The sequence below is a fragment of the Protopterus annectens genome, chromosome 9.part0, assembly GCF_019279795.1.
Source record: "Protopterus annectens isolate FY-2018-M chromosome 9.part0, PAN1.0, whole genome shotgun sequence".
NCBI lineage: Eukaryota > Metazoa > Chordata > Ceratodontiformes > Protopteridae > Protopterus > Protopterus annectens.
The window spans coordinates 531,018,685-531,045,630 of NC_056743.1; positions in this window are offsets into that span (position 1 = coordinate 531,018,685).

Consider the following 26,946-nt stretch of genomic DNA (forward strand, 5'->3'; position numbering starts at 1 on the left):
TTTACTAATAATATTTCTTGATGTATTTGTTTCCATTTTGAATCATAAGATGAATTTACCCTAGTAACCCTACCCTAGTTCAATTACTCCACTCCTACATCCTTCCCACTTGCCTCCTTCCTTTCCTCCACTTTTATATGAACTGCAATTACCATCTCTACAAATTTTTTCACCTTCCTTCTTAAATCTTAGATTCTCTCTACTTTATTCTACCTAATCACCAACTTCCTGTGCTGATGAATCAACCTACCATCTTCATATCTAATATATTATATAGATTAGATATTCATATCTAATCTGTATATAGATTTTATATAGATGCATGGAATCAGGAATACCCGACAGGGCTAAATCATCCTCCGCATGGAAGAGTAATCCTGTCTGGTGGGCATCTGCAATAAATAAACTCTATAACAAAAGGAAAAAATTGCCATCCAAGACCAAGAAGGAGTAGCTGCCCAATTGGAAGCAATGTCTCCTTACACTGAACAAGCAAATAAGAGCACTACTGAAATCCTCCAAAGCAAACTTCGAGTCCAAACTGGCCACATCTACTAGAGACAATCATAAGGCCTTCTTCACATATGTCTGCAATCTCAAAAGAAGCATCTAGATCTGTTCAGAACTGGTGGTCAAGGACACCACATATACAAATGCTGTAGATATAGCAAACTTGCTGGCTGACAGATTCAGTGAAAACTTCACCCCTCTGTCCCCCCATCGGTAAATCAGGACATCCCCAGTACCTGCTCCCTCCCCTTATATCTAGGGAACAGGTCATCACTGCTCTCTCAAAGGCAAAAAAATACAGCCTCCATTGGACCCAATAACATACCCGGTTGCATCCTATGTGAACCCAGGCAGGAACTTGCAGCACCATTAGGCGCCCTATTCAACCAAAGCCTGAGTACTGGCTTCATCCCAGCTGAGTGGAGGACAGCCACCATCATCCCTTTACACAAAGGAAAAGTGTCCCTCGATCTGGGAAATTATACATCCATCAGCCTTACTAGCCTGATCTGCAAGGCCATGGAATGGATTATCATGGACCTCATTAACAAGGTCTGCTAAATATGATCAACTTCTTTGAGGCAGTCACCAAAGCCATGGACTAGAGGAAGATGGCACAGACCACTTACCATGACCTGGCCAAAGCCTTTGACACTATTCCCCACTCGGGCATAAGAGATAAATTCTCTGAACTAGGAATCAATCCATATGTTACCAGATGGGAAGCAAACTGGATCACTGATAATACCCACCTAGTCAAAATAGGGGAAGCCACCTGAAGCAGTAGACCAGTAACAAGCAACGTACCCCAGGGTTCAATCTTGGGGCCTCTATTATTTGGGATATACTTTTCTGAGGTGCAAGCCAAAACCAGTCATGGCTGACCAAGTTTGCAGATGACTGCAAGCTGGGTGCTGTTATCAATTCCGCTAATGATGTAGACATCCTCCAAGAGGATCTCACTCAGGCAAATGACTGGTGCCAGAAACATGGCCTCAAGCTGAATACCAAAAAATGCATCTTCTTCCCCTTTGGGAAGAGTGACGTCCTCACAAATTATCACATTAACAACAATGTCCTAAGCATCCAATCAGTTGTGAGGATTTGGGCACCCAGGTTGATAGCAACCTGAATTTTGGCCACCATGTTCCTTCCTGTGTAAGGAAAGCCTTCTACACAGCCCACTTCATAAGTAAGGGTATCTCATCCAGGGACAAGCAGGTCATAACAACCCTGTATTCTTCCCTTATAAGGCCCATTATTGAGTTCAATGACCCTTTAAGCATGTACCTCACAAAGCACATACAGCAGCTGGAGAGACAACAGAGGTTCCTCACCAGGAAAATCCAGGGCCTCAAACATTTACCATACACAGATAGGCTAAAAGCCCTATCCCTCTACTCAGTTTCACACAGACTCCTCAGAGGTGATCTCTGTCAGGCATACAAGGCAATCACGGACCCCACCTTGATGGGACTGCTGCATATTCGCAAGTAAATCTCCACTCAAGTAACTCACACACGTGGCTTCAACCTGGTCTGTGACATCAACTGGACTTGTTGGCGGGACGGATTTGTGTCCCAGAAACTCCCTCATCTATGGAATAGACTCCCTCTCCACATCAAGCAGAGTACCTCTTTACTCCTTTTTAAGTGCAACCTGTTTAACTGGGTGGGAAACAAACTATACCCCTGGGATTCCACCCATGACCCTGCTAGACAGGGGCATTGGGTGGTGACTTGTCTAAACATGGGCTAAACTCTTGGCTAGGCTTATAAAGACCTCAGGGCCAATAGCCTAGTAACCTCCTATGATATCTTAATTCTTCCATTCCTTTACCTCACCGAATTCCAGTTTTAAGTATGTTTCTGTACAACTTCTGCTAATAAGCAAGGACCTCTGCATTCTGTCAAATAACCTGACCAATTATAGTCTCTTTTTATTGCCAACACACCTATGTAACTTTATCACAGTACAACTGTGCCTCCTATAAATATCTTATCTGCTATATTTTGTTAAACTTCCTATATAAAATGTGAGATTGCTAATCTTCTCTGTAAAAATGTTAAGTTTGTTAGATATGTTTATACATGTGTGTTTACCTTCCCATGTAAAAATTTATATATTTTTTGGGGGGAGTATCTGAAGTTGACTTTTCTTCTGCTGTTAATTATGTAAAATCTCTATATATTTATTTTCCTTTTCTTTGTACTAGAGTTTTCTCCCCAGGCCTCCAATGAAAATGGGTTTTCTACCCAGATGGACTTTCCCAGTAACCAAATGTCAAATAAATAAAAGTTATCCACAACTCTATAACTTTTGCAATTGTTGAAGTAGCATACAAATGAACATCACAAAATCCTATTCAACCATTATCCCAACCTTTTCTGTATCAATGAAAGGAAACTCTTGGTTTGTAAGGATGACAAAAAAAAAAAGTAATTCATCATCTTCATTTTTTTTTTTGGAGACAGTACTAAAGACTGTAAGATTTGGTTGTATCATTTCTTTACTATTAAACATACTAGTTATACCAAGGTATTTTATTTGATTGTTATTCCAATTGAAGTTAGAATATTTTTGGTATGAATTTTTTATTAATTAATAATGTACTTGTTTTATTATGATTAAATCTTAAGTCTGAGATTTCTTCAAAATGAATCACAGAATTAATTATATGTTCTAATGAATTTTCTATATTTCTATTAGTAAAATATTGTTGGCAAAGAGTTGAATCTTTAGATCAAAATCTTTTATTTAGATACTATTAATGTTCTTATTAGATCTGATGACTATTAGCAAAGGGTTCTATAGCTAATGCTAAAAGTAGAAGTGATAATTGACATCCTTGTTGTATGCCTTTTTGAAATTTAAAGGAATTAGAAAAAATAACGTATTTTAAAGATAAGCGCAGGGGTTCTTGAATAATTTAGAAATGAATGCAATTAGCGCAGGTGAGAAATTATATCCTTTAAGTTTTTTAAACAGGTATGACCAATTGAGTCAAAAGCCTTATCTAAATGAGGACTAATGAAAGTTCTTTTTTATTTCTATTTGCATACCATATTAATATATGTATTCTTATTATATCATCCTGTACTTGTCTATTTAAAATAAACCCAGTTCGATCATTGTTAATTAGTTTAGGTATTAGGTAGTAGATTAGTTCTGTTAGCTAAAATAGACATGAATATCTTATAGTCCACTTTTAAAAGTGAAATGGGTTTGTATGAGGAACACTTTGTATGATCCTTATCTTGTATTAAAATAGGTGATATAAGGGAATATTTCTAAGACAGGAAGACTTTATTACTCTATAGACCTTATCTAATATTTTAACTGCATCATCCTGTAGTATTTTATATAGTTTTGGTATAAGGTCATTTAAGCCCGGCGCCTTATTTTTTTTTTTTTATTTGCTCTTTTAATTCTGTTAAAGTGAATGGTCTGTCAGTTTATTTATTTGCTCACTTGTTAATTTATTCTTTACATTTTCCCTTAAAAAATATTAAACTACATCATCATTACCTAGGTGTTATTTATATTTTCATAAAATATTGCAAACTCCTCAAGAATACCTTTAATATCTGTTCCACTTACTTTTTTATTTGTGTGTTATCATTTCTTTGATATTATTTAGTTTATTCATTTTCTTTGATCTAAGAGCAAGTTTATGCAAGCTTAAAGAGTTTGCTGAATATGTTTGAAGATTAAGTTTTCCAGGTTTATTGAAACTTTATGATTTAGAATTTCAACAGATTTTGTCTTTATAACAATAAAATCAAAATGAACACTGCAACACATTGAGCAAATGATATACTCAAAAATATACTGTAAAAAAAATCCAAAGAGTGTTACCAACACACAATCCAGACTTAGAAAATATAAAATGCAAACTCGTAGGCAAATCTGACTCTTTAATATAAAAAACTGGTTAATGCTTTCACAGTACAAAAACCCATTCAACTAATCAGCATCTTCAGGGCTTAAAATAGAGTGAAAATATCACCTACAGGATAAAAACTACAGTTAAACATTTCATCACAATCATCAACAATGACCATTATAATAAGCAGACAGCAAATACATAAATATAATTTGAGAAATATAATGCAATAAACAAAAAGTTCTACTTAATGTATGCCTCTAGATTTCAAAAAATGGCTTTAACAGAATTATATTGTTTAATCCTTTACTCATGTCCACTCGCATTCTAATAATTCACTTGGCTCAACAGTTTCAGTATAGTTCTTAATATCACCCTTGTGGTCACTCTCCTTCAGTCTATCAACCACCATAAACTTAAAAACATGATCTTTACTTATATCCCTCCAAAAAAAATCCTGTCAGCAAGTTATTATGAATAAGGAAAGTTAAACTGGTGTTCAGAATTTTTATTATATGTTGACCAAACTGAATAACTCTACCATCATCTTTCCCTGTACCTCACATTATCTCTCTGGTCTAGCATAGGGAGGAAATCAATTAGTTTTATATTTATTAACTTATAGGTCAGATAGTAAATAGAAAAAAATTAAAATCATGTGTAAAGTTGTTCATAGGATCATACGTTCTTAAATTAGTACCATGCCAACCCTCCTTGTGGGCCATTCCAAGTCCAGCAAATTAATTCATGTGAGAAACAAACCCTGCACTTTCTGCCTATAAGGTAAACACTTTAACCAGCATGCCAACCTCCTACCCTTGTACATGTTTAGATTCTTTAACTATATAAATATTTACTTATTCTCATCTCTTTATATTTCAGTTTGTATACTATGTCTTGTACTATTACTATTACTATATTCCTAGGTTTTATATTTTAGCTATAATTCTAGTATACAGTGTCATATAATAGAACACTTATATTAACAATTATATATTTGATACTCTTTAATCTAGTACTATTGTTAGAATCCAACCTATTTTTTTCTTAAATGTTATATCTAATAGTTTCTGAACAAATATCTGGAAACTATTCCCTTTTAAGATTCAAACTTTCCACAACGCACTGTTCTGAAATATTACATTTTATTATTATTAAAAACAGACAATAACAGAGAAACACAGTCCTGATTTTTTATCAGAAGTGTCATTCTATGGGCTAGTGTATAAACTATCCTTTTGGTATACTACAAGCATTCAGAACTATTTAATAACTGACAGTGGTTTAGAATGCAATTCACTGTCTTCTGAATATCTTACTTATATTAACTGACATCTTAGTATATGGTTCAAATTATTATGATTGTTTACTTTTAAACAGGAAGAAGTAACCTGGACAGTTATTAGAATTTTAGAACTTCCACAGCATCACAAAAGTGCTCATACCTCTAAACTGTTTCAAGCTGGTTTTCATGATAAGGGCTTGAAAATGAACAATCCATCATTTGCAACCCACACAAAAATGCCCACAAGTGAAGCCAAGCCACCTACACACCACACATCAATCCCTCAAACACCTCCAAATTACAAAAAAAAAAAAAAAAATCTTACAATATCCCAACCATCAAAAACCCATTACACTCAAATAAATATCATTTAATGATTCAGCAAGCACTATATGCATGAGATGTTTAAAGCAGGCTGTCATTTTTTAAAGGAGACATAGCATATATACTTGCATTAAAAGAATGACAGTTATGTGTGATCCAGGTTTAACTTGTAAAAATGTGAATGTTACTCAAATGATTTGATATAATTCCAACAGTAACTTTTATAAATGTAAAAATCTATATATTTTTTATAATATAGCATGTCTTTCTTGGGTGCTATTGCATGTCAAGTATACTATTTGTTGCACACTAGTGGACCATTTTAAAAACCCAGAATGTAACTTTAACATGCCTCTTTAGGGTCATTTGTTACATTTTGTATTATATTTAATAGCACATTACAGAACTATGCCAAGGTATCAGAAAGTATGCCACCTAACATAAGTTTCATCATAATAATGATTAACCTTTAATAAGATGAATAGTTTAACATTTTAAACTCTATGTGAAAATACATGGTTTTAATTACATACTTAAATAATCAAACTCTAACATTTTAGAAAGGGAACTAGTAACCATTTGAAGTAGGAAAAGAAAGTAATAAATAATTTACCTTGTAAAAAGTAATATGCAGCACCTGTTCAAAAGTATTCAAGCACTTATTAAAATGAATATGAATTCATAACCATGAAATACATTAATTTTCATTTGTTCTTCATTTTTTACTATTTTTGTCTTATCAACTAGCTATGCCTTGTTGCATTTCTATTCATAGATTTTGAAAGATTCCATTCCATTTCTTCTTTTTTTCTAGGATTTTATTTTTCTGAATAAAGTCCATTGCATTTCCCAAGATCTTAAAAATCTTCTTTCCTTCTGGAAGGTGAGTCCTTATTTTTACTGGAAACAAAATTTGTTCTTTAATACTGTTATTCTTCAAACACGTAGCATACATTTTTCGCTTGGATATCACTAATGTAAAATAGTCAGTGTCAAATCTTGTAGTATTTCCTTTAATTTTTAACTGGATATTTAGTCCATTCAGCTTTTAAGACTAAATCCTTATCTTGACTTGAAAAAATCTTATGATCACTGACCTTGGTGAAGATATTTTTTTAAAGATGAGTTAGAAAGTTATCTATGTGCCCTTTCAATGCCAAAGGAAAAAGCTTTAGTTGGGTTCAAAGTTTTAGGCGGCCAGGTACAAGTTGAATCTTACTGTCTCCCTCTTCTTTTACAGGAATTCCATAAATTCTGATGTTATCCCTTCTACATCTGTTCTCGAAGTCCTCTATTTTATCCCAGAATAAGTTTTGTTTCAGAAGAAATTCAGTGTTATTCTCATTTTCAAGTAATCTTCCATCAAAATCAGACATTGCCTCTTCTTATACTCGAGATTTGTGATGATTGTTGTTTAAGAGATTCATGCAGCATTTTAACATGTTTTTCATATTCCTCTTTAAAATTGTCTGTTTTGCGTTCTAATTTATATATCATTACGGATAACTCACTGATGTTACTTAGTATAGCCTGTGTGTCTTTTTTCATAGTACTGTCCTGTACACTGGGCTCAGAGTGGTTCATTCCAACACAATTAATTCTTTCTACTTTTCTTGACAGGAAAAAACAATTAAAAGTGCTTTAAACTTGTTAATTTTCTGTAGTAAATCTTTCAGCAGATGCTCCGTTATAAATCCATCAAATTTTGTAACATTATATTTGAGTAATTTAGTAAACATCATGTCAGAGATGTTAAAATGAAGCAGAGATAAAAAAAAAAAATATTTCTGTTAACTGCTCACCATCTTAGCCACATCCCAAAGAATACTACTTTTTTGGCACCAAAAAGATTCTGGAAGAAAACCTTTTGTGTATCACAGACACTGCTTCTATGACCCCCACTTTGACCATGTGATGGAACACCTGAGGAAACTGCTCTGTCTGCTCTGGAGGATGTGGGAAATTCCTCTGAAAGAGGGATAATTTTCTATACATTGCCCAGCATATCCTCTCAGAGTTCAAATTATTCTCAGAATCCATTTATCTGAGACTATTTGCAGCCTGGATTCATGGTTGAGAGACAGACAGAGACTGCCAAGGGGAAGGTGGAAGAGAAGGAAAGGTGGAGGAGTAAGGTTGCTCTCTGACTTGTTATAGTTATTCCTTTGCAGGGGAATTAATTCATTTTCAGGAAGAAACCCCTCTTACTTGGTTTTGCAAATTATCCTCCTGTCATTTCCATTTTAATTCTTTGAAAGAAGACACCTGGTTTGGAGAGAACTTGGGTACATGAAACATCCAAGATACCCCAAAGCATTAATTTGCAACTACCATCCCACTGTTTAAAAATCTTTGCAGCAGAACATAAAGGTGTATTCAAAAGTCTGCATTTTAAATCATCAGAAAAGTCCTGATTACATAACCCAGCATACCATCTTACAACAATAGAAGAATAAACATTTCTCCAGACTGTATCTGCACAGTCGAGTACATGTCTCGAAGCATGTTATCGAAACTGTAGTCAAATAATTAACAATTTCATTCACATAAGTCTACTGCTCTGTAGGTAAGGATGCAACAAAATCATCAAACTATAAATATAATGCTAAATATTTTCCAGGTTGGTAAGAGATGGGGGATAGCCACAGAACTGGACATATCATCCTCCATAAGGTTACATACACTGCCCATCTCTGGTATAGTTCCCAACTACTCCCAAGCAAAAATATCACTAAATCTAGCAATCATCTGAGGAAAAGTGAACACTTCTCTGGACGCAAGCTCAGTTTCACCTTCTGAAGAATCAGAGTAACTGGACAGGATGTCAACTATAAAATGACCACCTTCCTCAACAGACTCCTCATCACTCTCTGCAACAACATAAAGTACTGTAGCCAAACTAGCACTAGAGCCAGAGATGGGAACATAACCACCAGAATTGTCTGTCTACTGAACACTCTTAGCCAAGGAAATCACATTAGCCTTAAAAACAGCTATAATGTGATTATCAGCTCTGTGATGGTCCCTAAATTGTGCTAGTAATCAAGAAGCCTCAATCTTCACCACTGAGGGACTGCCACTAGGAGCAAAAATTATTACACACAGTATTTTCACATGCAGTTTTCTGCACCAAGCACACTTTTCCTTAAGAGCACACAGGGTGCACCCTCCAGACATGTGGTTGGATTATCTATCTCTCTCCAGGCCTCAAACAAGACTCCACATTGACTACTTTGGAGCTCTATTGCCCTGATCCAAGCAGCTGACACAAATACTTGGATATTTTATTTTCACATGCACACACACATAGGAAAGGCTGGCACAGATTTATCAGCTGTGCCCCCTCTGCCCAGAATATAAGGTAATTACACTGCCACCAGTTAAGACTCTTAAAAGGGTACCCAATTATACAGAATACAATTAATACTAGTACAAATGGTAGGGTTTAACCAATGCAGCAAGGCTTTCAGGGTCATCCACAGTGTCGCTAATATAAGCATACGTACTCTCAAGCTGTTAAAAGTATTCTCTAAAACACCAGTCACAATGAAAGATGTAGAAATATTTATTAATAAATAAAACAGAAAACATGAGAATACTGAATATCTAGTTACAATAAACACCAGAGTTTCAAATCACAGAAGTTATAAAAAATAACACAGCTGGATAGATTCATACAGATGCAGAAAATCAATACTTAACTAATCTCACTATATTTTCCTAACTGACTAAAGAATTACTGTTTATTTATTTATTTCCAGTTTTTTACCGGGGAGGTCCACTGGGCTCAAGAGTCCATTTTCAGTGGTGGCCCGGGGAGAAAAGCTCCTCAAAACACAAGTTACATAGCATATAGAAATACAAACATTAAAAGTTACCTAAAGATATTGACAACTATAGCAAAAATTTCCATTTCATTACAGTATGGGGAAATGGGGATCCCTGAAGCAAGTTACATTACAAGACAAAAAGCAATAATTACAAAGTTACATAGCATAATGAAGAGAAACATGAGTAATTGCAGTCATTATGGAGTTTTACAGTAGAGCAGCAGGTAGAGTTGTTGAATGAGATGGTGTTGATTACTTATTTGCTAAGATATTAAAGACAGAGTTTGTAGGAGAGGATGAGAGGCATAGAATATGAGGTGGGAGGGGGGATAGGTTACTGCTAAATAGTGAAGGACTATAAGAAAGGTTAGAAAGGGAAAGGAAAGGATTAGCCTGGAGAGTAGGAAGAGGGGAGGCTAGGAGGTAAGGGGTGAAGAGTGCAGTTACATTTTCTATGAAGAAGTAGGTAAGAGTGAAGAAGTCTTTTGAAGTTGCTTAGGTTTTCACAGGCTCTCAAGGTAGAGGGCAGGGTGTTCCATTTTTTGGCTAGAGTGAAGGAGAGTAAGAGCTGACCAGCAGGACGTTTAGGTTTGAAGATGGAAATAAGGTTTTGGTGAGTGGATCTAAGGGGTCTGAGAGGGCTATATGGTAGGAGGATATTGGATAGAGCTGGGCAGTTGGTGGGTTGAAATAGTAGTTTGTGGGCTGTGACAATATAGATGTAGTCTAGCTGATTGGGGAGTTCAAGCCAGTTTAAAGTTTGTAGGGAGGAGCAGCGATGAGAGATGGCATTTGCATTTGTGGCAAATCTGGAGATTTTATTGTAGCATACTTCTAGTTTGGAGATGACGGTGGTAGATAGATTAGTAAGGAGTGGAGCGCCATATAGAAGAGATGGGAGAAGGTATGCTGTGGCCAGGGTATGTCTAGTAGAGGGGAGAGGAATTGATTATTCCTGTACAGTAGGCCGAGTTTAGTGTGTGTTGTTGATGTTAAGTTGGATATGAGTATTACATTTTAAGTGTTCGTCGATGGTGACCCCCAAGATTTTGGCAGAGGGTACAATGTCAATGATAGAGATGTTGAGGCTGGTAATTTGAAATGAGTTTTATCTAACGGAGTGCATTTGGAGGGAGTGAATAGGAGGATTTTAGTTTTGTTTGCGTTAAGTGAGAGGTGGTTCTGGTGCATCCATTTTTCAGTGGTTGAGAAGGCAGTTTGAGTTAGAGACTTGAGTTCAGTTTGGGTGGAGGCGTAGCAGATCAGAGTGGAATCGTCTGCGTATTGCACAATTTTGGTGTTAGGAATGGCTTTGTGGAAGTCATTTATGAAGATGTTAAATAGAAGAGGGTCTAGAATGGAACCCTGGGGAACTCCATTGGGGGTTGGAAGGAAGGGGGAGCAAGACTGTCCCCATTTCACTGCTTGTGACCTGTCTGAAAGATAGCTGGAGAACCAGGATAGAGCTTCTGTGGAAATGCTAAGGTTAGCTAGATGGTTTAGTAGATGGGAGTGAGAGATGGTATCGAAAGCTTTAGATAAATCTAATAGAACAGATGAAACAAAGTTACCCGAGTCTCGTGCTGAGTTGATGGAGTGTAGAAAGGAGAGAACGGCTGTGTTGGTATTATGTTCAGGGTGGAAGCCATGTTGGGTAGGGGAGAGCAGTTGATGTTTGATTAGGAATGGCATAAGTTGCATATGTATGCATTTTTCGAGAAGTTTAGAGATGGGAGAGAGGATGGCTATAGGGCGGTAGTTGGTAAAGCTGTAGTTTTTGCCATCCTTGTGGAGTGGAAGAATGAAAGCAGAGCGCCAGAGTTTGGGTACATATGACTCGAGTAGTGATCTATTTATTAAGATGCTGATAGGGAGAGTGATACTGTCAGAGGCAATTTTTAAGAAGGAGGAGGGAATGTTGTCAGGAGCATTGGTGCAAGGTTTAAGTTGTGTGAGAAGTTTATTTATGAGGTAGGTGGATATTGGTTTAAATTCAAAGATAGGGGGAGTGGGAGGAGGAGGAGTAGATGCTATGGAAGAGGGGGGTGCAGGGGTGTTACTGGGGAAGGTTTTAATTAGCTCAGCAATAGAAGAGGTGAAGGAAATGTTAAACAGTTTGGCAATTTCTAGGTTGGATTTGCTAGTGTCTGGACAAGGGTTATTTGTGGTTCCAGGCTTGAGAAGGGAGCGGATAGATTTCCAGAATTGTTTGGGTTTTTTTAATATGATTTGTTTGTAAGTGGTTATAGTAGGATTTTTTGTCTATAATGACATGTTTTTTGGCTAGGTTTCGTAGCTGTTTGTATTTTAGTAAGAGTTCAGGTTGTTTATTATGGAGGTAGGTTTTCCAAGATTTGTCTCTTTGTAGCATAATTTTCTTGGTTGCTTTTGTAAGCCAAGGGGCTGTTTTGGCTTTATCTCTTTTGGTGCGTGTTGGAGCAATGGAGTTTAGGATAGAAAGGAATGTAGAGTTGAAGAAATCAACTGCTTCATCTAGAGGTAGGGTATTTAGTGGGTTCCAGTTAGTGAGTTTAAGGGAGTCAGAGAAGGAAGAGAGTTTGAAGTTAGATAGGTTTCGAGTGTGTAGGAGTTGGTGTGAATAGGGGGAGGAGGATGTGGCTCTGTGGGTGAAGGCAGGGAGGCGGTCTCCTAATGGGTCGGGAGTGACACCAAATGTTGTGGTTTTGTTTGGGTGAGATACAAGGATCCAGTCTAGGATGGAGCCTGGGTGGTTGGTATTGTTGGGCCTAGTAATGGAGTGGATAAGTTGAGTAAAATTGAAGAGGTTGATTGATATGGTGGGATTGGGGTCAATGATTTTTTGCCAGTCAATATTTACGTCTCCCATTATGTAAGTTTCATGTTTAATGTTAGAGTAGGTCCAGGAGAGAAGATTTTTCCAAGGTATTGGTGTTATTACCAGGGGGAATATAAAGGGAGATGATGCAGATACTTTTTGGTCATTTAATTTTAGCATGCCAATTACTAATTCAGTGTTATTGAAGGTTGGAATAGGGTTAGAGAAGGGGGTAAGAGATAACTGATTGGAGTAAACTGAAGTGACTCCACCAGCTTTTTTATTTAGGCGATCAGTTCGGAGGCATTGATATCCAGGGGGGAAGGAATTCTGAGTCATTTATATGTGGTTTTAACCAGGTTTCAGAGATGGCAACTATGTCTGAGAAGTTATGGTTGAGCCAGGCATGAAAGAGGGTTGTTTTGTTGGTTAAGCTTCGGGTATTAATGGTGAGGAATTTGAGGTCTTTATGGATAGGTTTGTTATTAGAGCTGAGGTTTTTTGTTTGAGAAGTGTTTGGTCTAGGGTGTGGATGAATGTCGCCAGCTAGGAAGAGGTATAGGAGGTGATGAATGATTTTGTTCAGATTGTGTTTGGTTATGGAAGGAAGGTAGGGTGTAAGTTTAGGTTTGTAGAAATTTGAGGGGATTTGAAAAAGTTTTAAAGTTAATAGAGAGATGGGGTGAATGGGGGTTAGAGAGGCAGAAATGTTGTTGAAGTGATTGGAATGGTTGTGGTCTGGAGGTGGAGGTGGAGGGTGTAGATGGAGATTTGTATAAGAGGAGGCATGGTAAAGAGGAATTAGAATGAGGAGTAGGAGACATGCAGGGGTAGGAATTGTGGAAATAAAAGGGGGCATTATTAGAAAAGTATGGTTTGAGGAGATGGGAGTACGGAGATTTAGAGACAGATAAAGGTAGGTGATTGAGGGGAGGAGTAATGAGCTGGATGTGATTGGTGGAGGGGGAGGAGTTATGTGGTAATGGGATTGGCTGTTGTAAGAGAGGCGTGATGTGGGATGGCAATAAAGGTAGGAACACTGGGGGCAGGTGAGAATTGGGGCAGGGTAGGGGAGCGGAGTGAGCCCGCAGGGCGAACGGAGTGGGAAAGAGCAGCAGGGCAGAAAAGTGCAGCTGAAAAAGTATCAGCCTCTGCAGGTGAGAGCAGGGGTAAGTAAGCAGAAGTGTAGAATGGCCAGGCAGAATTTGCTGGAGAAATAGAGCAACACAAGGGAAGAGAGATAAATTTAATGTTGGGAGAGAGGAGTGGAAAAGTTGTGATGAGTAAATGAGGGGAGATAGTAGTAAAAAGTGTTGGTATGGCAGGCTGCGGTAGTAGAATTAGAGGTGAAGGTGGATAAGTGAATGAGATAGGAAAGTTTTAAAGAAAGATAGATCAGGCAGAAATGTGGGAAGGTGCTGCTACCTAGTGGAGAGAGGAGAAAAGGCAAGGCAGAGAGGGGGAATGAAAAAATAACATAGGGCAGAATGGGCAAATGACTAAGGTAAGGAGGAGGTATGGGGAAAAGTAATGAGAGGGTAAGACACCTGTGGGAAGCAAAGCTGGGGGTAAGTGAGTTAGAGGGGGACTTTTATGGTCTGCGGCAGGCTGTTGGGTCACGCACACAGATGGACAGATTAGCAAAAATAGAGAATATGTATAATTTAGATTTGTTGCGGGCTACATACATTTACAGAGAACAAAATAGGTAGGGGGTCCACACCAGGGTTCTTTTCAGGAAGGCCCTGATTGCTGAGCAGTTTGAGTCCAGGTGGGCCGACTTGGCGTTTTGCAGTATTGAAGACCTTGTAGTTCAGGGGGTAGAGACGAACCTTCAGGAGAGGAGTGCTGTAGGAGAGAGGGGAAGAACAAAACAGAGTTGAGTATAGGGAGAAAAAGGGGAGGAGGAAATGTAAAAACTAGACAGTACAGGAGAAAGGAGTAGATTACAGGAAAAGGAGAAAGGAACAAAATGAGGAGGGGGTCTGGAAGAAGGATAGAAATGAGAGATAATAGGGTAGTGAACAGCTGTTGAGGAGAAAGCAGGAGAGAGAGAGAGAAAGCTACACGGACAAGCCTTATTAATACATCTACTATTACAGTATAAAGACAAAATGCAGTTATACAATTTAGCTGTTTGGTGTGAGGAAGCAGAGAAATACAGTATCACAATGTCAAGTTCAGGCAAAACCCATACATTACAAACAAAATTAAATATACATGTAACCTCTATTCAATATATAAAGGATGGTTACGAATAGAGACCTTAGGAGTTAGTTCCTGCAAAGCTATAGAAGGTTGTTACTGTAGGCTAGGGAAAGTAAATGAAGGTAGTAGTATACAGACCCATGGAGCTCATGGGCTCAATAGATACACTCTGCATCTAGCGAGATTGGCCGCTGAATACACTCTTCATTGGGGTACTAACTCAGTAGAAAAAGTAAAATATGGATGCTACTAATCGCCAAGGGGTAGAAAACTACCACTCAGTTTGCAAAGAGACACTGATAAGCCAATGGGGAGGGTGGAAAGCTGCACCCGTTTGGTTTAATCTAGACAAGGGATTGTCGTAAGGTGGCTCTAAACTTTATCCCTTTAAAGTAACAAAAACAGTTCCCAGACGAGTAAATAGCTTCGTCTCTAGAAGCACGTTAGAAAATGTATTTAAACACTTCCATGCTTTAGAATAAAAATGTATTCATAATGAGCTTAAATGGACCCTGAAGTAGGGATAAAGAGACTGGAAGTAGGCAAACAACATCCGGGCAGTGGTATATAACTATTCACTACATAAACTAGGATTAAAACATTTGAGTGTTTACCGAGCGGACATAAATTGAAACATGAGTTGAAAAATTAATCAAACAACATCCAAACAGTAAAATAAAGCTATTCTCTACTATTCACTTCAGAAACTAGGAATCAGTATTTGAGCGTTTACTCAAGCTGACACAAAATAGAAAAAATGAACGCAAAAAGATAGACGACCAATATCTGAAACAGTGAAATTAAGCTATTCTCTACTATTCACTACAGAAACTAGGAATTAACATTTAGGCAATTACCCATGCAGACAAATATTGAAAATGAACAGTAAAATAAGCAAACAACATCTGAACAGAAAAGTAAGGCTATTCTCTACAGACACATACCTGGGAGTGAGCAATCAGCACTACCGCATAACCGAGCCAGAAGGGGAGAGCGAGGTGGTGTGTTCTGGTCGGGAGTTTGAAAAAGAAAAGGGCGCCAAAAGGTAGAGGTGGCTAGAAGTAAACTCTGGGGAGGTGGTAGGTAGAGGGGGAAGGGATAAATGTGTCCCTAGAAAAGTTACTTACTACAGCAAGGCAAGATAATGAGTGCTGAGTTGCTTACTACAACAAGGCAAGATGAGGTATGAGGATGTGTGAGATATCTTTGAGAGCTCTTTTCTGCCAGGTTACAAGAAACAAAGTGCTGCTGTAAGAGTTCTGTCATATCTCTCACTAATATCTAAAAAAAAAAAAAAAAAATGTCAGAGCTGTTATAGAATGACATCACATCTGGTCACCCGACTCTCGTACAAAAGCCACCCAGAGCTTTGCTAAGATTATTGTAGCATCCGAAAGCTATAAAACAATCTCAAAAGCTGCACCCTTACAGGGTATCAAGTAGTTCACTCCTAAGGACAATACAGTAAGATTCCTAGTCCTGGTTTTCCCAGCCATTTATGTCTCTGGCTGCAATAAGACTTGTAAGATAAAATCTTTATGGCCTAGACCATCCCCGTTTAATTTTCAACCTAATTTTCATAATCAGATGGATTGAGATTAACCTCTTCACTTCTGAAATTCTCTGTTAAAACATATACATTTAATCAGTTAAAATAATACTGCCTGACAAATATGTACATCTCTTTTCTATCCAGCAGGACCCACTGTTGATGCATTTTTAACACAAGCAACTTTACAAATACATTTTAATACAAGCATCTGTACAAATCAGTATGATAGTGAAATGACATACAATTATTTACAAAACCCAAGCTAGCTATGCTGACATATGTTACATATGCATTGCTCTACACTCCTTAGCACAGATGGCACTACCTCATATCATCACTTCTTTCCCCCCTTTGAACACTCAAGCTAGTTTTTCAAGTGACCCTGGAAAATCATAGCTTGAGAAAAATGGGCCTGTCTGGGAACACATAAATCTATACCCTGTCTTGAGACCCCATCTGCACTGGAACTGCTGCAACCCTAGGCTCTACCATAATAACTAGGCATTTTGCTAGTTGGCATGATGTAACTATGTTAAGTGACTGTGGTCTGTATCCACAGTGAATTTCCTTCCATACAGAAAGGGCTGAAGTTTCTGCAGTGCACATAATATGCTTAGACGTTTTTTTTTCTACAGCTGCATCACATTCCTCCCTGGGTTGGAGTCCACAGCACAGACACACAACTAAGTGCTCGTCTTCCTCTGAGGAAATCTGGCTGAATATAGCCCCCATGCCATGGTTTGAGGCATCCACCTTCATAAAAACTTCTTTGCTGTAATCTGGACTAGCTAACACAGACAGGTCCTCTCAAAGCCCCTGTAAGCTTTTGGAATGCCTGCTCGCAGGCTAGGATCCACACTACTTTATCTGGCCTGTTTTCCTTGTTGCGAGGATGGCATAATGGTTAAGGTGTTTACATTGCAGACACAAGGTGCAGGGTTTGATTCTCACATGGGGTAGTTGGCTAGGCTTAAAATGGCCCATAAGGGCAGTTAGCCTAGTACTAATCTATGAACCTAAGTTTGTGAGTGGAGCAGCTATTGAACTATAATTGAGGATGAACTTACTATAGTACCCTGCTGAACCCAAGAATGCCCTCACCTGCTTTTTGGCAACAAGAGCAGGCTATGCCTGAACTGCTTCCACTCTGGCAGGTTCTGGCCTTATCTGACCACTACACACTCATTGTCTGAGGTAGGAGACAAAATTGTGCTCCTGCCTAGCAGTTTTACCATGTAATTATCATCACTGGCCTTCCTTATGACTTCAATGGTTCCCTCCCAGCTGGCTGCAGCTTACTGTGTCTCACAGGAATGAGCACCATAACTTACTGTCCTACAGAATCCTCTCGGGTTCAAGCATTCCTGTCATACCAGACCTTTGTCTGCTGTTGGGCTCCTGCCAGGTTCTCCTAGGCCAAGACCATGAGCTCTCTATGCCTTGTCCTGAGGTTTAGGGCATATGCCACAACAAAGTCCTTGTGGGATTCACACTCACCCTTCACACTCATCACAATTCAAATCTAAAGGCCCCCTCACACTATGCCCATACAGCAACTCAGAGGGTGAAAATCTGTGGATTCCTGTAGTACCTCTCTGTATGCAAACAGCAGATGAGGCAAATATTTGCACCGCTCTGTTTTAAACTGGTCTGCAAATTCCACAGCATGGTCTTTAGTGTAGAGTTTAACCTCTCCACAAGACAATTCGCCTTGGGGTGGTATTTAGGTGCTTCACCCCATAGCACTTCCACAGACAAACTAGCAGGTCTGACATGAAATTGGCACCTCTGAAGGTCAGTATTTCTCTCGGGAAACCTACCCTGCTGAAAATCTCTAACAAAGCATTTGTCACCTTCTTTGCCTTGATGGAAGACAGAACCACCACCTCAGGGTTTCTAGTAGCAGAATCTACTACCACCAGGATATGCTTCTTCCCTGTGGAACTTGGGGTACTAAGAGGCCCCACAACATCCATAGCTACCCTCTGAAATGGCTCTTCAGTCACAGGCAAGGGCTGCAAAGGAGATTTGACCTTATCTCCCACCTTGCCTTCCTTTTAGCACTGCTCACAGGTTCTGCAGTACCTTGTTATATCCCTTGCAATTCCAGGCCAATAAAATTTCTGCATAATAAATCTTTTGGTACGTTTTATGCCCATATGGCCTGCAAATGGGATGTCATGGGCTATGGCTAAATGTGCCAGATGGTACGCTCTATGCACTACCAACTGCTGCATTACTTCACCCTCTAGCCCTCCAATCAGGCACCCACTCTCTGTACAGTAATCCTTTGTTCCAGTATATTGACTCTCCTTTTCCTTGAGAATCAGGTGTCTCCTTAGCTACCTCCCTCAAGCTTCATAAGGTAGGGTCAGAAAGCTAAGCCTGTCTGAAGTCTACCTTTGGGACTCTTTTCAGCTCCCTTTCCACAGAAAATCTGGTAACTTCTGACAGCAGCACCTCACTCTCAGCCTGGGTACTACCACTCACCTCTGTCCTTGCAGTCACCCTATACATTGGAACATCAGGACATACCAGCAGCTGTGGCTCAATTTCAGGCTCACTGCTACAGGGTAGCTCCCTGCCTGAAATAGCCACATCAGTGCCCCAGCTTCAGGTGTGCAGTCTGTCTGGGTCTACACCAATATACCAGACCCACATGCCTGTCTGCAAGCTTGATTGCATGTAACTGCATGCATACAAGGTACTGCATGATCAAATCATTCGCTACCAAGACATCTGCAGGGATATCTTCAAACCCATCTACCTGCTTACTTCCTTCTCCACTCTCCCAGTCAAAATTAACCCAGGACACAGGTATTTAGAATGAGGTCCCTCCTAAAGCTCTGACTGAGTGGAATGTCCAAGCAAGTACTGCTCCTTTTTAACCACTGCAGGCACTCCCTTAGCACTGGCCGGTCTTCCATCTGCTAAGATAGGATAAAAACCTCAGTGATAGTTTGGTTCCTCTTTTTTTATCCGGACAACTTACCACTGGTATGTTGTTACTCACACGTGCTGGCTCTCTCACCTTTTGTTCCCCACCTTACTAAAGTGGACATTTGTATGCTACATAGTCTCTCTGGTTACATTTGAAACATCTGACCCTTGATCCTGGTTATGTATCTGAACGAGTGGCTTCCCCTGTTACTGGTGGACTCTTTTGGAGTGGTTTAGGCTGCCCACCATGGGTTCCCTTATATCCACGTGCAGCACTGGGTATTTCGTTCTTGTGCAGTGATGACATTTTCTCCCTAGCTCATATGCAGAGTTACACTCCCAGTCTGCCAACTAGATGCTCATGTCAACAGGCAAAGTGTTAAGGGCTTGTTCCCTCACCAAAGGGTCTGCCAGCCTTTCAGAAAGGGTGACTTGACACCAACTCACCCATCTATGAAAATAGATGCTTAACTCTGCAATATAAACACATACACTTTCATCTACCTTGCGTCAATGCTTACAAAACTTTATTCTATAAGGTTCAGGTGTTATCTTAAAACATTCCAGTAAACACTGTTTAACTTTATCATAGTTCAAACAACCAGTATCATACAATTTAAAAACAGTGGTTACATCTTTACCATGGAGTAAGGGGGTCAGGAACCATGCCCAGAGCCCTTGGTCAACATAACACTGTTTACATACTCCTTCAAATATATGAATAAAACTTTCAAAATTATCACCCTCTGTAAACTGTGAAAGAAACTTACTGACCTTTATTGTTTCTGGGGTTCAGTTATTCCCTTTCCCATTACCTCCTTGATTCTGATGATGAGTCAACATCTCCTTCTCATGTTGATGCTGTTTCTTCTTCTCTTGGCCTCCAAATGCCACCGTTTCTCATTCTCCTTGACCTCCAAACACTGCAGTCTGTCTTTCTCTTTTACCTTCAAACACCACAGTCTCTCTGCTGATTATAATTCCAAATGTTTGCCCTCCAGTTCAAGTCTCCATAACTCCAGACAGGTGTTTAAGTCTTTTGGGGAAAAGGTGAAGTGTCTTATTTCTAAAGGCTGTACATCGTCATCAGACTGGTTGTCTTCCTGGTTGCTGATCTATGCTGCAGCTGCAATTAAGGCTGAAATAATTTCCCCTTTAGTCAGGTTGGCATGCACCAGTTCTTTGGCTTTGCAAACCTTGGCTGACTGTTTTTTTATCAGCTTGCCATAATCCATGGCTGACATCTTTGCCTGCTTTCCATACCTAAACTAAACTAACAAAAATAAATTAAACTGTTGTGAAAATGAAATACTGGATGTTTACCCTGTGGCTGCTATGAGTACACACACCTTCATTGACAACTGCCCACAGGCTACTGAAGTTCAAATAATTTCCCACCCAGCTGGCACTAATATATACCCCTACTCTGGGCCAGTAATCAAGGAGCTTCAATCCTCACCACTGACACCAGTGAGGGATGGCCACTAGGAACAAAAATGGAATGGATGCACACAGTATTTTCAGATGCAGCATTACGCACCAAGCACAATTTGCCTTAAGAGCACAAAGGGAGCACCCACCAGACTTGGGGCTGGATTCTGTCTCTCACTCCAGGCCACAATCGAGACTCCACACTGACTGCTTTGGAGCTCTGTGTCCCTGTTCCTAGCAGCTGACACACACAATTGGAGATGTGGTTTTCACCCACACACAAACCTGGGAAAGGCAGGCCCAGATTTACCAGCTGTGGCCCCTCTGCCCAGACTACAAGGTAATTATGCTGCCACCAGTCAGCTACACTAAGGATCTTACAAGGGTACCCAATTATACTGAGTAAAATTAATACCAATATAAATGGTACAGTTTGACTAATGCAGCAAGGCTTTCAGGAGGAGGCACAGTGTCACTAAAATAAGCATAAGTACACACAAGATGTTAAAAGCATTCTCTAGTACACCAGCCACAATGAAAGGTATAGAAATATTTAATAATAAATAATAAAATAGGAAACATGAGAATACTGAATATTTAGTTACAACAAACACCAGAGTTTCAATCACAGGAGATATAAAAACTAAGACAGCTGGATAGATTCACATAGATGCAGAAAAACAATGCTTAACTAATTTCACTATATTTTCCTGACTGACTAAGGAATTACAGTTCCATACTTGAATTACTTACTACAGCAAGGCAAGATGAGGTGTGAGGTTGTGTGAAATATCTGTGAGAGACCTTTTCTGTCAGGTTCTGAGAAACAAAGTGCTGCTGCAAGAGTTCTATCATATCTCTCACTACTATCTAAAAAAAAAAATTTCATAGCTAGTTATAGAATGACATCACATCTGGTCCCCTGACTCTGGTACAATAGATACACAGAGCTTTGCTAAGATCTGTTGCAGCATCTGAAGATAAAATCTTTATGGCCTAGACCAACCTATTTAATTTTCGACCGATTTTTCACAACTAGATGGAATGAGAACAATTTATTCCCTTCCAGAATTTTCTGTTAAAATATATACATTTAATCAGTTATAATAATAATATTTTCTGACAAAAATGTATATCTCTTTTCTGTCCACCAGGACCCACTGTTGATGGATTTTTAACACAAACATCTTCACAAATACATTTTTAACACAAGCATCTATACAAATCAGTGTGATACTTCAAATAACATAAAATTCTTTACAAAACTCCAGCGAACTAAGCTGGCATATGTTACATATGCATTGCCTTACTCTAGATAGCACTACCTCATATCATTACAAGCTCTGTCATGAAGTATCTGTTTCTTTTTCTTGTAAATTTCAATACTAGATAAAATACTTGTAAACAGAGAAGTATGTCTGATAAGGGTTTATTACCCTGTACTACTCCCAAAACTTAAGGGTTTGGTTCTCCCATACTTACCCCAGATAATGGAACAGCTACAGAGGATGTGTCTAAACCTGTTCCATAGAGGTTGGAAAAATTACACTAGAGGCAGTTAGGATAAAAGTGAGGATGACTAACTGTAGCCTGAGCCATACATTTTTTCTTAGGTGCAACTTCAAATCAGGGGTGAGAACACCAGTCAGAAAAATAAGTCTGTGATACTGGATAATGTATAACAATAAGCATTTAAAGTTTCTGTTATTAAGTATTTCTTCACAGAGCTAAACTCTTCCAAACTGTGATATTAACAAAAAAAAAGTCTGAAATGTGTTCAGAATTCTTTTAAAACTGACAGAAGTTTAATAATTTTATGTATACAAAGTCCAAAGCAACCAATGTGAAAAATTGGCACTATATACTTAGACAATGTTAAACTGCTATAAAATAATATTTAATAGTAATGTAAACTATAATTTCATGTCAGAGATAGTAAAATATCCACAAAACATTCGAATAACTTCATTTGAGGTAAAAGTGGGATTCCATTTTAAAAAGACATAAGAGTCATACATATAGTAAATAATGCATAAATGTTGAAAAAAATCCAAGTTCTGCAATATCTGCCTGGCAAAAGATAAAATAAAGCAGAGTAATGAGTAAACACAGAACTCTAGTGTCTAACAGCACACACACACACACGTTGCACTTCTAAGAAAAAATATTGAAAGTTTCCTCAGATACAGCAAAAAACTAACATGTTAATAATAGAAGCTAAATAAACATTGATCCAAGCAAATATTCCCACAGGAATTGCTATAAATACTGAAAAAATAAAATATTTTAAATAAAATAAAAAGAGAATAATAAATCTAATAAAATGAGAGGAATAGGGTCCTCAAATGGGGCTTTTCTAAGCAGTAAGCTGTAAATTCAGCACTGGATGCTATGAAGAGTCACAGGACCTTCTTCTTTGGATGACAGAAAAAGACTGAACTCTCACCTCCTCTGACAGCTAAAGGCTTCCCTTTCTGAAGATATTCAGCCAATGATAGGAAGAGTGAGGGAGGGGAGGTGAGCTTTTGAAAGCTGGCCAGTAGTGGGCTACTTGGCAAATAAACTAAAATACCACTGAGTAACTTGTGTTTGAGACTTGTGGTATTAAAAAGAGCAATATTAACATGATCCAGATGGTGTCTCACTTCCTAGGTATACAGATTCATTGCTTACAAGGCTGTACAAGTACAGGGTTACAGTCAACATCCTTTTGAGTGTCAGGATCCCTGACATTACAAGTTTTCTAAAGACCCTTTCCCAGAACAAGTATGAATAAGATATGATGTGGTCCACTTGGGAGTGAATGACACTGAAGAGAAAAACAGAGAATGGCATGAAGAGTGGCACGTCAGAACTCTCCTTGCATGTGACAATTGCAGGAAAGACAAAGGCCCTGAGGAGGGTCCTTTAATCTCCAATAATGATGTCTAGTTAAAAAGGACAGATAGCCTGGCTTTCTGGTGTCATCAATTAGATGAATAGTTGGAGTCATTCTAGGGTGATCCATGATGAGATCATTGAGAGTTTAACTTGTTTCATACAAGATGACCTGCACCCCTGATCCAAAGGCTTCTGCTCTGTTACTAAAGCTGTTGCTGGTGTCTTGTTAGATGAAAGCCATTTAATGGCCATACAAGTGTAGTAAATTCATCAAACTACAATAAGGATCACATTAAGATTGCTCTTTTCAATGCCATAAATCTCAAACACAATTTGCCTGATCTTGAGGTTCTTCTGCATCTTGAACATATGGCTTAAAAGTAATAAAAACTCTCCTCCATACCAGGCCACCTTCCATGTCCACAAACAATCACACTATATTCCTTATGGTATTAGATGAACTCCTTATTAACATGAACTCCATTATATTTGGAGATTTTTATCTACTACACAATTAAACAACTATGCCTTCAACCAGGGTATGCCCAGAAGTTAATAGGTTCATAGGTGTGTACTAGGCTAACGGCCCTAGAGCCTTTACAAGCCTAGCCCATAGAAGTACCCTGGCATTGTGCCGCCCGACATTAGTTCCCAGTGCCTCTATCAAGTAGAGCCACTGGAGTGATCCTCGGGGTGAACTTTTTATTACCCATCCACTCATCAAGTTTTCTCTTGAAGAAGGGACAGCGAGGTGCTCTGCTTGACATGTATGGGAAATCTATGCCAGAGCATGGGCAGCCTCTGGGTGAGGAAACTGTCCCTCCAACATGTTCTGTTGATTGTGGCAATGAGGTTGAGGTCTCTGGAGCGTGTGGTGTGGAGGAATTGGGATTTCTTTAGATGTAGCATTTCTAACAGAGCTGATTCAGACATGGATTTGTAAGTCAAGTAGAGATTGCCTCTAAATAGGTGATATTAGACAGAGAATAGCTGGAGTCTTTTGAGTCTGTCCATGTAGGACATGTATTTAATGCCTAGGATCCTCTTCATGAGGTACTTCTGTGGCCTCTCCAGCTGTTGCAAGCATCTAGTGAGGTACATGCCAAATGAGGCATTATACCCTATGACTGCTCTAATAAAATCCAAAACAAGTCAAAAAGCCAAGAAATCCACAGTCCACGGTAAAGCAAACGACACTGCAACAAAATAGCGTATACTCTTTAATTATCCGCTTTCGTAACAAAACTTCATCAGAATGAATTCAATAAACTCCACTTCCTTCTTAAGTAATAATACCAAAGTCAGGTGACCAATTAAACAATAAAAATTCAACTGTTGCAAAAACTCAACTGTTATAAAAACTATTTTAAAATGGCTTATAACAAACAAACATTTCACTAAAAAACAAATGTAGTCAGTTATTAATTATGTTTTAAAGCAAAATGAGTAAAAATTGCCCCTTCATCCTTGTTAATATTGAGTTTACGTTGTTTTAAAAAACACTTAACATTAAAATTTATTGAATTCATTCTGATGAAGTTTTGTTCCGAAAGCGGATAATTAAAGAGTATACGCTATTTTGTTGCAGTGTCGTTTGCTTTACCGTGGACTGTGGATTCCTATGACTGCTCTAATGAGGGAAGAGTAGAGAGAAATGATTACCTCTTTCTTCCTGGATGCAAAACCCTTGGTAATGAGATGTGCCACACAGAAGGACTTTCTGACCACAGTGGCAATGTGGTGGTTGAAGGAGAAGTTGCTGTCAACCTGTGTCTCCAGATCTCTTATAACCCCTTCAGTGTTAAGTGGGCTCCCATCGATGTGGTAATTAGTGGGAACTGAGTTTTTACCAAGGGGGATGACGACACATTTTTTGGAGTTAAGCTTAAGGCCATCATTTCAACACCAGTCATTGGTCTCAATGAGGCGTTTCTGTAGGATGACACCATGTTCATGGACTTAATTATTAAAACTTCCATAGAACAGATATTTAATTAACTTCAAAGAAGACCTACTATCTTAGATATGATCCTCACAAAATATGGCCTCTAAAGGTTCTATTCCCTTTGTTTCTCCTTCCCAGGTAAGATGCAGCATAAACTCATGATATTTGCTTTCAAAATCTCCAAAACCACCATCTCTGAATTTAAGGACTTCACTCAGACCAGCCTCATTCAATTACATGACAACATTTCAAAACTCACAAATGACACAACCCGCTCAGCATTCCAATGTGGTCAGCTTCACAAAAAAGTTGTACACTCACTTAGACAAATGCATAAAATTAAAGGATCCAACCAGCGAAAAAACAATGGTCGGCCAAAATAAATAAACTTTGCAAGAGAAAATTCCTTAAATTTTGTAGCAGATCCATGAAACAATCCATGAACTTAGGCTAAGTTCTGAAGTTAAGCATACCTACAAGCTATTAAACTAAGCAGCAACCTTCAACAATGCTGAGAAGATATCAAACACGACCATCCAATTTGACCCACTAGATATCTCTAATATACTAACTGAAAAGTTTAGTGCAAACTGTACCCCAAAAACATCTGTCCATACTCTATACATCCTGGGATCCCTTGCTCCCATTTCACCAAGGAACTCATTCTAAAGTTACTATCAAAGAACAAAAATATCATCTGTATGGGATCTGGTAACATACTTGGATATTTAATAAATAGTACCAACTATGCCTTCACTAACTTCTCATCAGTTGTTTAATCTAAACTTTACCCCAAGATTTCTCCCAAATTATGGCACACACAGTGGTGACACCCACTGCAATGGTAGCACCACCTCAGACTCTGCTAATTACAAAACCATTAGCCTTTAAGCCTGATCTGCAAAGCTACAGAAATATCATAGTAGATGTCACCAGTTATGGAATTAAAAATCTCAGTAGGCTAGACCCCCAAGTTTGATTTCACCAAAGGGAAAACCTATCTATTAAATCTAGTTGACTTCTTTGAAATGGTCATATAGACTGCTGACAGTGGTTTCACTATTCTCACAATGTACTATATTCACAATGCCCATATGTGGTATGGTGCCAATATAAATACTTTAAATATAGCATGTGCCATGGTAACTGGCAAAAAGAAAAGAACCCACATAGTTTGTGTGATGGGTACTTCATCTGAAAGTATGTAAATAACTGAGTCCCCCCAGGGAATTATACTGGGACCCCTCATTTTTGGCATTTATGTCTCTGATCAGCAAGCTGAAAAATAAAACCTATGGTTACATGAGTGTGAAAATGATTGCAAACTGGGTGTTACTGCTAATACTCTATCAGAAACC